Source organism: Chiloscyllium plagiosum, unplaced genomic scaffold (assembly GCF_037043375.1).
Source record: "Chiloscyllium plagiosum isolate Xiang-an unplaced genomic scaffold, Cpla_swu_hap1 HiC_scaffold_12, whole genome shotgun sequence".
Classification (NCBI taxonomy): domain Eukaryota; kingdom Metazoa; phylum Chordata; class Chondrichthyes; order Orectolobiformes; family Hemiscylliidae; genus Chiloscyllium; species Chiloscyllium plagiosum.
In genome coordinates this window covers 44959247-44973948 of record NW_028270150.1, presented here as the reverse complement: position 1 = coordinate 44973948, position 14702 = coordinate 44959247, and the positions used below count along the sequence as shown (strand labels likewise).

Sequence of the window (14702 nt, the reverse complement as noted above, 5' to 3'; positions counted from 1 at the left end):
GAGGACCCCCCAGACCAGTCCAAGCAGCGGAACCACTGTACCATGATCCTGGTCACATCATGCACTCCAACCTAGTGAAGTTTTCTCGTCAGCTGAGGACCCAAGACATCACATCAAACAGGGAGTGACTGCTGCGCCACAAATCCCTTCTCATCCCAGACCTACATCAATCATTCCATTTTTAATTGCATTCATTAGACTCCATCATCATACTTACATAATATATGATGAAGCAATGCTCTATTCATCCCATACCACTCTCAGTGGTTTCACAAGTGAATGGATGCTTTTGTCACTGTTCACTTTCTTTTATATCTGAAAAAGTATATTGTGGATTCAAATAGGGATCAAATTGTTTTGGATCTGGTAATGTGTAATGAGGTAGGATTAATAAGTATGCCAAAGTTAAAGATCCCTAATGAATTGTGACCGTAATGGTGGAATTTAACATTCAATTTGAGACTGAGAAGCTTCATTGGAAAATAACTATGCTAAACTTGGGGTGGCACAGTGGCTCAGTGGTGAGCACTGCTGCCTCACAGCACCAGGATCAATTCCAGCCTCAGGTGACTGTCTGTGTGGAGATTGCACATTCTCCCCATGTCGGCGTGGGTTTCCTCCGGGTGCTCTGCTTTCCTCCCACAGTCTAAAGATGAATTGGCCATGTTAAATTGCCCATAGTGTTAGGTGCATTAGTCAGAGGGAAATGGGTCTGTGTGGGTTACTCTTCGGAGGGTCGGTGTGGGCTTGTTGGGCCAAAGGGCCTGTTTCCACACTGGAGGGAATCTAATCTAATCTAATCCTAAATAGGGGTAATGACAGGAGTGAGCTGAGAAGGGGTTAGCAGAAAAGGTGGTTGAGGAACAATGGCAGACATTTAAGAAAACATGACTGACGGCAAAGATATATCAGAGTGAGAAAGAAGAATTTTAGGCAGGGGACAAAATTACCATGTTTAACCAAGAACGTTAAGAATAAAACTCAAAGAAAAATATACAATGTGGCAAAGATTAGTGGTAAGCCACAGAATTGGTAAAGTTTTAAAAGCCAATGAAAAAATTACCAAATAAAAGGGGCAGATAATAAATTATGTGGGAAGATTAGCAAGTAGTATAAAAATGAAAATTGAGTTTCTTTATAAGTATAAAAAGGAAGAAGGAGGCTAAAGTGAACATAGGCCTATCTAGTGGATAAGGCTGAGGACATAATAGTGGAGAACAAGGAAATGGCAGAGGAATTGAATAAATACTTTGCATCAGCCTTCATAGTAGAAGACACTAACAGCATTCCAAAAATACTAAATAATCAAGGGGCTGAAGGGGGGTGTGGAAATAAACACAATAACTGTCACTGGAGGAAAAGTACTAGGGAAACTAATGTGGCTGAAAGCCCATACATCCCCTGGACCTGATAGAATACCTCTTATGATTTGAAAGGAAGTGTCTACCGAATTATAGTTCATGGACTGGTTAGTAATTTTCCAAGAATCCTTAAATTCTGGAAAGGCCCGAAAACATTGGAAAGCTGCCATTGTAACACTCTTATTCAAAAGTGGAGGGAGAGAACAAAATGGTAACTATAGGTCCATTAACTTCACATCTGTCACAGGGAACATGTTAGAATCTATTATAAAGAATGTAAAGAGGAGCGTTTAGAATACATAATATAATCAAGCAGAGTCAAAATGGCATCGTGAGGGAGAAATCATGCCTGTAAAATTTATTAGAGCTGTCTAAGGAGGTAACAAGCAGGACATATGCAGGAGAACTAATAGATGTTTGGATTACCAAAAGGTGTTTGATAATGTATTGCACTTAAAGCTATTTAATAAGATAAAAGCCAATGGTGTTAGGAGTTGTGTATTAACATGGATAGACATTTGGCTAACTAATCGAAGACAGAGAGCTGGGATGAAAGGAACATTATTAGGATGGAAACCTGTAACTAGTGGAGTGTGTCAGTGATCAGTGCTGGGGCCACATTATACAGAATAAATTATTCATGACTTGGATGACACAAGTGAATGTAATATCACCAAGTTTCTGGATGACACAATATATGTGAAAGGCCAATCGTAAAGAAGTCACAAACAAACTAGAGAACGATATAAACAGGTTAGGTACTCAAGACAAAAACTTAACAGATGGAATATAATGTGAGAAAACTTCAGTGAGCAGAACACAAGACTTGAATATGATTTAAGTAGGGAGAGACCTCCTAAAGCTACAACATCAGGGGATTAGGGCCTCATGTCTGAATCCCAGAAACTGGCATTCAATTAAGTAGGTAATAGGGAAGTGAAATAGACCATTGGCCTTTATTTCAAGGAAATAGAGTATAAAAATAAAACTATACATGGCACTAGTTACACTGTGAACGGTTTTAGGTTCCATATCTAAGGAATGATATACTGGCATGGGAGGCCATCCAGAGAAGGTTCACCAAGTTTATTCCAGGATTTTCTTATAAGGAGAGTTAAAAATCACATAACACCAGGTTATAGTCCAACAGGTTTAATTGGACCTGTTGGACTATAACCTGGTGTTGTGTGATTTTTAACTTTGTACACCCCAGTCCAACGCTAGCATCTCCAACTTATGAGGAGAGGTTGAGTTAAGATTACTATATTGGAAGATATTAAGGCAGATTCTTAAAGGAACTGGAAAAAAAAGGCAATGGGGCAATTTGTGGCGGAATCATGTCAGAACTCCAACGAGGCCATCTCAATATCAGGAGCAACTAGCTGCATCTCTTTTGTATCTGTCAAGTGGCAAGGCAAGTTTCTCAATGGGCAGCTATGAATGATCAATTAAGGGAGGTTGTAATATTACTTTTTCTTGAGTGATGGTCATTGTGTTTATTTTCACCTCCCCATTTAGCCCTATATTATTTATTATTTTTGGAATTATTAGTGTCTTCTACAATGGAGACTGATGCAAAGTTTATTTAACTCCCCTGCCATTTTCTGATTCACCATTATTATTTCCTCAGCCCTCATCGTCTAGCCAGGTAGGACTATAGTAACTTTACCTTTATCCCTGCGCAGGGGGAATCACTTGAGTTGTCAGTAGATTCTACCAATCTCACTTTGATTGCTGCAAGCAAAGTAGCACTTTTACTCAAAATGCAAGCCTATTTCAAGCTGCTGGATGCTTTATTTGTATAGTCGTATAATCACAGAAGCAATAGTTATTTCCATTTTTTGCACCCAAGGTCTTTGAGCTTAAGGAGTTGCTGGTGGCATTCTGTTGCCTTCAGCATCTGCCATAAGTATTCCTAAATGTGGTTAGTTACAACTAGACGATATTAAAAAAAGTAGGGAACTAATCTTCTGGATAAGAAAAATAAAACAGAAAGCCTTGCAAGTTCAAAAAGTGTTCAACTAACTAATGAGTATTTGCTAATTGTTTCATCACTAACCTGACTTCATAGTTTGTGCAGGAAGGCAGCCTGCCCATGTCTTTAATCCTTCCATTGTATTGATGCTTGCATCTATTATTTAAACTATATCAAAACCTGGCAATTGTTGAGTCTTTTTCTTGTCTTACCATAGAGTATCCCATTTGTTTTATGAAGTCTGAAGGAAATGACTGTTTCTTCAGGAATTTTTCAAAGCAACAAACATCTTTAAGACCATAAGATCTATGAGTAGAACTAGGCCATTTTGTCCATTGAGTTTGCTCCACCATTCAATGAGATCAATGCTAATCTGATAATTCATCTGATTAAACAGAGTTTCTCTCTTTGAGAACTGATGAGTAGTTTCATATCTGGTTCTGTTGTAGTAAGACAATACAATAAACTGATGGACCATTCCACTAGTGGAAAATGAACCTTCCTATCCATCCCATCTATGCCTTTCATAATCTTGTAATTTCTACTAGGTTGCCTCTCAGGTTTTGCTGCTCCAAGGAAAACAACCACGACCTATCCAATCTTTCCTCATATCTCAAACCTTCCAACCCATTTAATATCCTTGCAGATTTTCTCTGCACCCGAATTAGTGCAATAAAATCCTTCCTATAATGTGGTGACCAAGGGAGTGCACTGCCATTCAAGTCTAGGAGATATACAAGTCCACATGTCCATTATTCTTCATAGTGCAATAGGCTGCCAAGAGAAGAATGCTATCCAAGAGGATGCACGAGCACTTAAGGACAATTTAACAGTCTATGTGAACTTTGAAACATTGAAATATGTTGGAAAGATGAAAAAGAAGTGGCTCTGGATTGTTCTCAACCAGTTGCATTTTAGTAATAAATTCACTGCACATTTGGATATCATATGCTAACTGAAGCCTCAAAACTACCTAATCTGCCATGCAATGTCAGTGCCCTGTCTCAATGACTACTGGATTCTCTCTGATGGTGAGGAGGACCTAGAAAGTGCAGGTATTTGAAATCAGGATCCCTGACGATGCCAAGCATTTAATTATATGGATAGGAAAGCACTCAGCAACTGAAAAGTTCAAGGATTTCAGAAATAAACAGGTCCACATATCCTTTGCAGTGACCAAATAGCCATTAGAAAGTAAAGCCATTTTTAAAAAGTGCAAACCAAGATCATTCATCCTGAAAGTAGATTTTCATTAGGTTCACTGTAGCTTTTCATGCTCTATGATTCAATGCTGTATCTTGCTCAACTGAATAAGCCTCCTAGATTAGAGTGGTGCTGAAAAAGCACAGCAGGTCAGGCACCATCCGAGGGGCATGAAGAATCGACATTTAATAGGAGTGGTGACTGAGTAAGTCACCTCCTGACTCTCCAAAGCCTATTTACCATTAACAAGACACAAGACAGGAATGGAGGAGAAAGTGAGGACTGCAGATGCTGGAGATCAGAGCTGAAAATGTGTTGCTGGAAAAGCGCAGCAGGTCAGGCAGCATCCAAGGAACAGGAGAATTGACGTTTCGGGCATAAGCCCTTCTTCAGGAATGAGGAAAGTGTGTCCAACAGGCTAAGATAAAAGGTAGGGAGGAGGGACTTGGGGGAGGGGCGTTGGAAATGCGATAGGTGGAAGGAGGTCAAGGTGAGGGTGATAGGCCGGAGTGGGGTGGGGGCGGAGAGGTCAGGAAGAAGATTGCAGGTTAGGAAGGCGGTGCTGAGTTTGAGGGATTTGACTGAGACAAGGTGGGGGGAGGGGAAATAAGGAAACTGGAGAAATCTGAGTTCATCCCTTGTGATTGGAAGGTTCCTAGGCGGAAGATGAGGCGCTCTTCCTCCAACCGTCGTGTTGTTATGGTCTGGCGATGGAGGAGTCCAAGGACCTGCATGTCCTTGGTGGAGTGGGAGGGGGAGTTGAAGTGTTGAGCCATGGGATGGTTGGGTTGGTTGGTCCGGGTGTCCCAGAGGTGTTCTCTGAAACGTTCCGCAAGTAGGCAGCCTGTCTCCCCAATATAGAGGAGGCCACATCGGGTGCAGTAGATGCAATAAATGATGTGTGTGGAGGTGCAGGTGAATTTGTGGCGGATATGGAAGTATCCCTTGGGGCCTTGGAGGGAAGTAAGAGGGGAGGTGTGGGCGCAAGTTTTGCATTTCTTGCAGTTGCAGGGGAAGGTGCCGGGAGTGGAGGTTGGGTTGGTGGGGGGTGTGGACCTGACGAGGGAGTCCCAGAGGGAGTGGTCTTTTCGGAACCCTGATAGGGGAGGGGAGGGAAATATATCCCTGGTGGTAGGGTCTGTTTGGAGGTGGCAGAAATGACGGGGGATGATACGCTGTACATGGAGGTTGTTGGGGTGGTAGGTGAGGACCAGTGGGGTTCTGTCCTGGTGGCGGTTGGAGGGGCGGAGCTCAAGGGCGGAGGAGCGGGAAGTGGAGGAGATGCGGTGGAGGGCATCGTCGACCACGTCTGGGGGGAAATTGCGGTCTTTGAAGAAGGAGGCCATCTGGGTTGTACGGTATTGGAACTGGTCCTCCTGGGAGCAGATGCGGCGGAGACGAAGGAATTGGGAATATGGGATAGCATTTTTACAGGGGGCAGGGTGGAAAGAGGTGTAGTCTAGGTAGCTGTGGGAGTCAGTCGATAAATAGTAAATGTCCATGTTGATTCGGTCGCCCGAGATAGAAATGCAAAGGTCTAGGAAGGGGAGGGAGGAGTCTGAGACGGTCCAGGTGAATTTGAGGTCGGGGTGGAAGGTGTTGGTAAAGTGGATGAACTGTTCAACCTCCTCGTGGGAGCACGAGGCAGCGCCGATACAGTCATCAATGTAGCGGAGGAAAAGGTGGGAGGTAGTGCCAGTGTAGCTGCGGAAGATGGACTGTTCCACATATCCTACGAAGACAGGAATGTGATGGAATACTACTCACCACTTTCTAGCATGAGTGCAGCTCTAACAAAGTGCAAGAAGCTTGACAATATCCAAGACAAAGCAGCTTGCATCCTTAAGCATCCACTCTCTCCACCACCAATGCTCAGTAGCAGCAGCGTGTCCACCTAGAAGATGTACTGCAGACATTCACCAAAGAATCGTAGACGGTACTTTCCAAATTCAGAATCATTTCCATTAGAAAGAGAAGGGCAGCAGATATTTGGGAACATCACCACCTGCAAGTTTCCATCAAATCTACTTACCATCCTGGCTTGGAAATTGATCACCAGCCCAGTGTCATTAGGTAGTGAACTGGAGTAATGAAATAGCAAAGTTACGAAAACACCAGAGAAAATAAACTGATTGTGAAGTTGTTGCAGAACATCCACTGTCCGTATGGAATCCTTACCTTCAATAACTATGCACACCGCCTCCATTCCCAGTTGCCACGATGCAGCCATCCATATTGCGAACAACTGCTCTCCAAGAGGAAATAGGAGTGGTGGCTTGGATCTAAACCTGTTAAATTCAATCTCAGAAACAGAAGGCTGTCAAGTTTCTTGTAGAAAGATAAGGTTCTATGCTTTGAATTGGAATGCCACTGTTTTGGAATAGTGTGAGATGGCCTTACTTTTATGGCTGCCTTATTTCGATCAACTCTGTGTGATGCTGTCTTCTCCTTCCCAGAACCAGGATTGGTCATTTGATGAAAAGAAGTCATAGTATCATCTGAAGAAGGGCTTATGCCCGAAACGTCGATTTTCCTGTTCCCTGGATGCTGCCTGACCTGCTGCGCTGTTCCAGCAACACATTTTCAGCTCTGATCTCCAGCATCTGCAGACCTCACTTTCTCCTCATTTTTTTTCTCTGTCTTGCATTAATTACATTGCAAGAAAGAATGACAAATCTCAAGGGGAATAACAATTTTTACTGCAAGCAAATAGTTGCAGATTGGTTGGTAAGTTAATTCTACGTTTTCCAGGAACTGCCTTGTGGAATGCTCCAATGAACAGCTATCCCCATGATTTTTCCAATTGACAAAGGTGTAGTGCAATCACAGGGTTGGCTTAGGGCTGTTAGGATCTGGATCAGTGGTGCTGGAAGAGCACAGCAATTCAGGCAGCATCCGATGAGGAGCAAAATCGACGTTTCGGGCAAAAGCCCTTCATCAGGAATAAAGGCAGAGAGCCTGAAGCATGGAGTGATAAGCTAGAGGAGGGTGGGGGTGGGGAGAAAGTAGCATAGAGTACAATAGGTGAGTGGGAGAGGGGATGAAGGTGATAGGTCAGGGAGGAGAGGGTGGAGTGGATAGGTGGAAAAGGAGCTAGGCAGGTCGGATAAGTCCGGACAAGTCAAGGGGACAGTGCGGAGCTGCAAGTTTGAAACTAGGATGAGGTGGGGGAAGGGGAAATGAGGAAGCTGTTGAAGTCCACATTGATGCCCTAGGGTTGAAGTGTTCCGAGGCGGAAGATGAGGCGTTCTTCCTCCAGGCGTCTGGTGGTGAGGGAGCGGCGGTGAAGGAGGCCCAGGACCTCCATGTCCTCGGCAGAGAGGGAGGGGGAGTTGAAATGTTGGGCCACGGGGCGGTTTGGTTGATTGGTGTGGGTGTCTCGGAGATGTTCCCTAAAGCGCTCTACTAGGAGGCGCCCAGTCTCCCCAATGTAGAGGAGACCGCATCGGGAGCAACGGATACAATAAATGAAATTAGTGGATGTGCAGGTAAAACTTTGATGGATGTGGAAGGCTCCTTTAGGACCTTGGATGGAGGTGAGGGAGGAGGTGTGGGCACAGGTTTTACAAGGTGGACTTCAACAGCTTCCTCATTTCCCCTTCCCCCACTTCATCCTAGTTTCAAACTTCCAGCTCCGCACTGTCCCCTTGACTTGTCCGGACTTGTCCAACCTGCCTAGCTCCTTTTCCACCTATCCACTCCACCCTCTCCTCCCTGACCTATCACCTTCATCTCCTCCCCCACTCACCTATTGTACTCTATGCTACTTTCTCCCCACCCCCACCCTCCTCTAGCTTATCTCTCCACGCTTCAGGCTCTCTGCCTTTATTCCTGATGAAGGGCTTTTGCCCGAAACATCGATTTTGCTGCTCGTCGGATGCTGCCTGAATTGCTGTGCTCTTCCAGCACCACTAATCCAGAATCTGGTTTCCAGCATCTGCAGTCATTGTTTTTACCTTAGGGCTGTTAGGGACTTGGGGTTGAAAAGTCTAGAGTTGAGTACAACCTACCCCAGATCTGTGCCATAAATTGTCCAAACAGGTGGATTAAAAATATTCGGTTGGTTTATCTACATTCTCCTCGTACAAGACTGTGCCTAAGGCTGACATTTTTTGCCTACAAAGTGCTTAGTTCACCTCACATTACCTTGGAAGGTAAAGTGTTTCAACAATTTGGACAACACCTGAAGCTAGCAATTTCACACTACTACTGTGTCTTTCTTAAGGGCCATCTTGTGGCACAATGGTAGTGTGCTACCCCTGTACAGGAAGGCCTGGATTCACATCCCACCTGCTTCAGAGATGTGTAGTAACATCTCTGAACAAGCTGATTAAAAAAAAGGTGAATATAAAATGACAGTACAGAGATCTTGGTTAAAAAAAATTCCAATTAAGAATTTGTATGGGGTCAACAGTTCAGTGATGCATTTCCCATAGCAAAGCTTTGACCAATCAGAGTCCATCAGCTAACCTATCAGCGACCACTTGGCAACCAATCAGCAACGTTTGCTCATGTGGTATAAATTTTTCTTCCCTTTGAGATTTGGAATTCATTTTGATTTTTGATCTGATGGAGATATTGCTGGCTGTGCCAAATTTTGCTACTTAACATAATTGACCTTGAAAAGAGTGGCTTCCTATATAATTTCAGACAGAATTTAAGAAGCAATAGGTCTGGAGTCAGATGTGGGTAGATCTGGATAGGTTTAGCGGAATTCCTTCCCTAAAAGACATTAATGAACTTGTGGGTGTTTACAACAATTAAGTATAGCTTCATGGTCATCATCACTGAGATGAGCTTTATATTTCAAATTTATTAATTCAATTTAACTTCTACCAGGGATTTGAACTCATATCTTATAGCTTTAGCTGGGTTCTGGATTACTTGTCCATTGACGTTACTACAAACCATTATCTCCCCAAAGTCCTGATCAATGCAAAATGAGAAACAGCTGCAGCTGCTTTTTCATTGAAGCGGTAGAAGAATTGTATCTTCTCACGTTTGCTTTCATGCATCTATATCAATTCTAACCATTTAAACGGAACCCTTTGGAGTTAAAGCTGAGCATTGGAACTGAGTAGCCTTCAAGGAACCAAATTTTTTTTTAAAAAATTGATCTCCTCCTTTGCGAAAAGCTTTGAATGTTTTATTTTGCTCTGCTGAATAATGAGAGACTTCAATAGGGCAATATCCTGAAATGGTAAAGAGATTACCTCAGACAACAACTCAATATCAATCTCTGTGAAACAGATGCTAGGCTGCTCCATTATTTGTTTTCAAATTAATTATTTCACATTGAGTTTAGTTACATGCTATTTTTTCTGATGAAAACAATAAAGAGTTATAGGAAATTACATTTTCCATGGACTTTTGCTCCAGTCCATGACAGTAATCTTCCAATCTTAGCATTCAGAACAATATTGCTGCAAACACAGCTGGGAGCACCACTACAAACATTCAAGTGAGATTAATTTCAGAAGATCTGACATAGTCAGGGTTATGCATCTTTCGCAGTATTTTCAGCTATTTACAGTGTAGTCTAAAGCAATTACACTCATAAATTGCTTTAATATTAACACTGAATACTAAATGTTTTAATCCACCGAGGACAGGTGGGGCCTTTAGTTCTAGAGAAAAAATTCTATTCCTAAACAGAAACAGAAATTGCTGGAGAAACTCCAATATTTTGAATGTATGCAACCAGAGGGAGTTTAATTCACCAAGTTTATAAACTCATATTTGTGTTGTAAAGTCTATGATTATTATTGATTTAGAAACAGAGGACCAGAAATAGACTATTTAATCCCTGTCCTGTTTGGTGAGTTGGTGGTTGGTCTGTATCTTAATTCTATCCACCTGTCTTGGTCAATTTCTTGTAATATCCTTGTTCAGAAAATTTCTTTCAATCTTAGAATTAAAACAATAGCTGAGCCGGCAACCTGCCATTTTTAGGAGGAAAGAGTTCCAAGATTCTCCCCCTTTTGAATGAACAAGGATGAGCTGAAAATGAACAAGGATGCCCGAAACGTCGATTCTCCTGTTCCTTGGATGCAGCCTGACCTGCTGCGCTTTTCCAGCAACACATTTTCAGCTCTGATCTCCAGCATCTGCAGTCCTCACTTTCTTCTCAATGAACAAGGATGGCCTAACTTCTCTTCTGGCTCTGATATCAAGATTATATTCCCTTGTCCTCGTTTTTTTTTTCAATCTTAGAAACCTCAATCAAATTGTTTCTAAATTTCACATATTCCTAAGGATACATGCTGCTTTATATCAGCTTTATTCATTATATAATCTTTAGAACCTTGTAACATTTTCATTATTGCAATTCTTTCAAGACCAAAATGCCTTTCTTGATGCAATAACTAAAACTGCATACAGAATTCCAGATGTGATCCATTCAGGGTTTTTTGTAGCTGTAAAAAAAGCTCCATCCCTTCTATTATAAACCTCTGACATAAAGGTCCATTAACCTTTTTTATTCTTCTTTGAATCTTACCACTACATTTTAGTGTTATATGTGTAGGGATCTATAATTCTCTTTGGTCTGTCATTTCTCCTGTATTTTTACCATTTAAATTATAGTCAGATCAATCCTTTTCTCTTTGCCCAAAAATGGGCTGAATTTTGTGAGATTGAAAGTTTGTTTCTGATGGGCAACAGTGGAAGCCAGTGCTGCTGGAATGCGATGATGCAATTTTCACAGGGAAAGCAGGAGTGCAGGCAAATCAAAAACCTCCATTTAATGACCTATTGAGTGCCTTGTGAAATTTAATAGACTAAAAAAGGCCAGGAAGAAGTTTTCAAAGTGGAAATTGCCAAATATGAGTAGTCTCATACACATTAATGTACAGCATATTTTGAACCAGAATCATTTTTGACATGTGGGATTTGACTGCATGATTAGGCACAGTATTATGCTATTTGATGGATCAATTGGCCAACTCGCTGAGTGCTGAGGGTTTCGATTAGATTAGATTCTCTACAACACGGACACAGGCCCTTCGGTCAACCAGTCCACACCAACTCTCTGAAGAGTAACCCACCCAGACCCATTTCCCTCTGATTAATGCACCTAGCACTATGGGCAATTTAGCATGGCCAATTCACCTAACACTCCAAATACCCGCACCTCCCTTGTACAAAGCAGTGGCAAACCCTTTAATTGGCTGCAATCTGCAGCTAATGTTTCTGCTGCAATGGACATCATCTGCCATTTCACGAAACACAATGTCTTTAATTTAGATTTAGATTCCCTTCGGCCCAACCAGTCCACACCGACCCTCCGAAAGGTAACCCACCCAGACCCATTTCCCTCTGACTAATGCCCCTATGGGCAATTTAGCATGGCCAATTCACCTGGCCTGCACATCTTTGGACTGTGAGAGGAAACCAGAGCACCCAGAAGAAACCCGCGCAGAACATGCAAACTCCACACAGACAGTCACCCAAGGCTGGAATTGAACCTGGGACCCTGGTGCTGTGAGGTAGTAGTACTAACCACTGAGCCACCGTGCCGCTCCAAGCATCTAAGATGTTCCAATTCAGGATTATTGATCTAAGAGCTGAACTGCAGATAGTGCGTAACGTAAGAAAGGGGGAGAAACATCAGAACGTATTTTACTGAAGATAGTCACACCTCTTAAAACCGAATAGTCTGTTTTTGTCAGCAGTGAGAGACAGGAGGATGTAACCATGAACGAAACAGTATACTTACTATTGCCTGTAATGTCTTCCCTAACACACTGTCACCAACCCACTCTTAATACTCAATAAATCTGAATGCTGTCTGCTGCCTATTCACTTGCTTGGGACACCATCTCACCTACATTAAAAGTGGTAGTGGTGCCAGCCACATTCATGTCTCTTAATACTTACCTCTCTCTGTCTCATACCATGATCAGGCAGAACGAGTCACAATAGGTGATGGGCTGCCTGACATTCAGCTCCACACACGTTATGAGGAGAATCCTGCTCTGATTGGTTGACTGACTGTGACCAAGCCCCTGGACTGATATTGACTGACTATGCTGGGGAGAAAGTGAGGTCTGCAGATGCTGGAGATCAGAGATGGAAATGTGTTGCTGGAAAAGCGCAGCAGGTCAGGCAGCATCTAGGGAACAGGAGAATCGACGTTTCGGGCATTAGCCCTTCTTCAGGAAGGGCGAATGCCCGAAACGTCGATTCTCCTGTTCCCTAGATGCTGCCTGACTATGCTGGGACCCCTTAGTAAAACCTAACTCCCTTGACTTAACCAAGGACTGCTGACAACCATAATGAGTTTCCTGACATCTCATCTGTGCTGAATAGCATTGCAATACAGCAGTATTGAGAGCCTGGCATCTCTGATTGAGGGGCAAGGTGCATAAAGGCAAATAATGGATGTTGTGAGCATCCAGGTATATGATCAAGTAAATGATCAAGCAAAACCCCAGTGATACAGTGAGTGCAAGTGTCCTTTATGCGGAATTACAGTGATAATTGCTCGAGAGGTGAAAAGACAACCAAACTCAAAATAGCAAGTCCACAGTCAGTAACCCTGATATTGAGAAGTATTGAAATAACTGACTTAATGCTGAAAAAAGGAATAATCATCATGAGACTGCAGAAACAACATGGAAGATTAATAAAGCAAGAGAATTGATAGTGGATACAAATTTGACTACCATGGATTGGATGAAAGTAGAAATGGTGTTGGAATCATACTTAGTATAGAAATGAAGGACAAGGGATGTGCTAAAAACGAACAAAATTAGTAACAGAATCATCAAAGGAAAGATAGAATTTCAGATGGAAATGTGATGCATACTTAACTGTTATGCATCACAGTGTGAGTGTGGACTGGCGGAGGATGAGAAAGTTTGAGAACAGATGGACAATGTAATTTAAGTAATGCTAAGCAATGACAGGATTGTGATGTGGATGACTTAAATGGACGGATAAAGCGAGGAAGTGTGAGAAAGTCTGCTTATCCATGGTGGGAATAATTTCAGAGAAGCAAATGAAGAAAGAGCCTCACAGCGCCAGAGACCCGGGTTCTGTGTGAAGTTTGCACATTATCCCCGTGTCTGCGTGGGTTTCTCCGGGTGCTCCGGTTTCCTCCAACAATCCAAAAATGTGCAGGTTAGGTGAATTGGCCATGCTAAATTGCCCGTAGTGTTAGGTGAAGGGGTAAATGTAGGGGAATGGGTCTGGGTGAGTTGCGCTTCAGTGGGTCAGTGTGGACTTGTTGGGCCGAAGGGCCTGTTTCCACACTGTAAGTAATCTAATCTAATCTGTAACAACTGCTAATGCTAAACACTTAGTACCAAGAACATAGAAACCACCTTATGAGAAAAGGAACTAAGAATATGCAGAGGAAACAAACAGAAAGTCTTTAAAACAAGGTGCTGACCATAGAGTGCTGATGGCAGAGCTGTTTACAAAAAAAACCCAAAATGTTAGCGGACACAATATAGTCAGAACATCAGGTGGTGGAAGCTCCAAGGTCCACATGTGAAGGGGAGTTCAAAAAGCAAAAGGAAAACCTTCTAAGAGAAATAGAAGAAGTTATGATAGCCATCCTATGGTGGGAATTTCTGCCAAAAGATAGAGGGGGCCAGATTTTCTTGTTAAAATCATTTGAGTTTCTTCAGAGAATGCCCCCATTCTGATAACCCCCATTCAGTTGCAGCTATGCCCAGCTCTGTTGACGGAGCTGCCATTCTTCCAGAGCTATAGATCTTTAAATGGGTTTGCAACCTCAAGGATCCTCCCATTGGATATAAAAGCTGCCTCTTAATTGGCTGTCTTCAGGAAGATTTCCAGGGCAGGAATGGGACCTGGAAGGGCTATAAGACATAATACATAGGAGTAGGAAAAGCCCTTTTATCCCTGATTTGAGTGGGGCCTTAACACCATTCTCTGGCCTATTGCCCCTTTCACTCCTCACTGCCCCAAAACCCTTGACTCCAGAATGCATTAACCATTTGACTGATATATCTTTGAATATATTCAATGAAGTAGTCTCCAGTGCTTTTGAGGTGGACAATTCCAAAGATAATAATTGTGTTCGAGAAGTTCTTCCTCATTTCCATTATAAATGAGCGACCCCTTACTCTGATATGGCTCTCCTAGTTCTAGATTACCCCATGAGGGAAATGTTCTCTCATTAAATATCCTGT

General features: G+C 42.6%; 1 protein-coding gene across 28 annotated transcripts in view; it reads left to right on the top strand.

Annotated features, from left to right (window-relative positions):
- stxbp5l (syntaxin binding protein 5L) overlaps positions 1-14702 on the top strand; it is a 546418-nt gene that overhangs the window by 259127 nt on the left and 272589 nt on the right. The gene's annotated exons all lie outside the window — the stretch shown is intronic.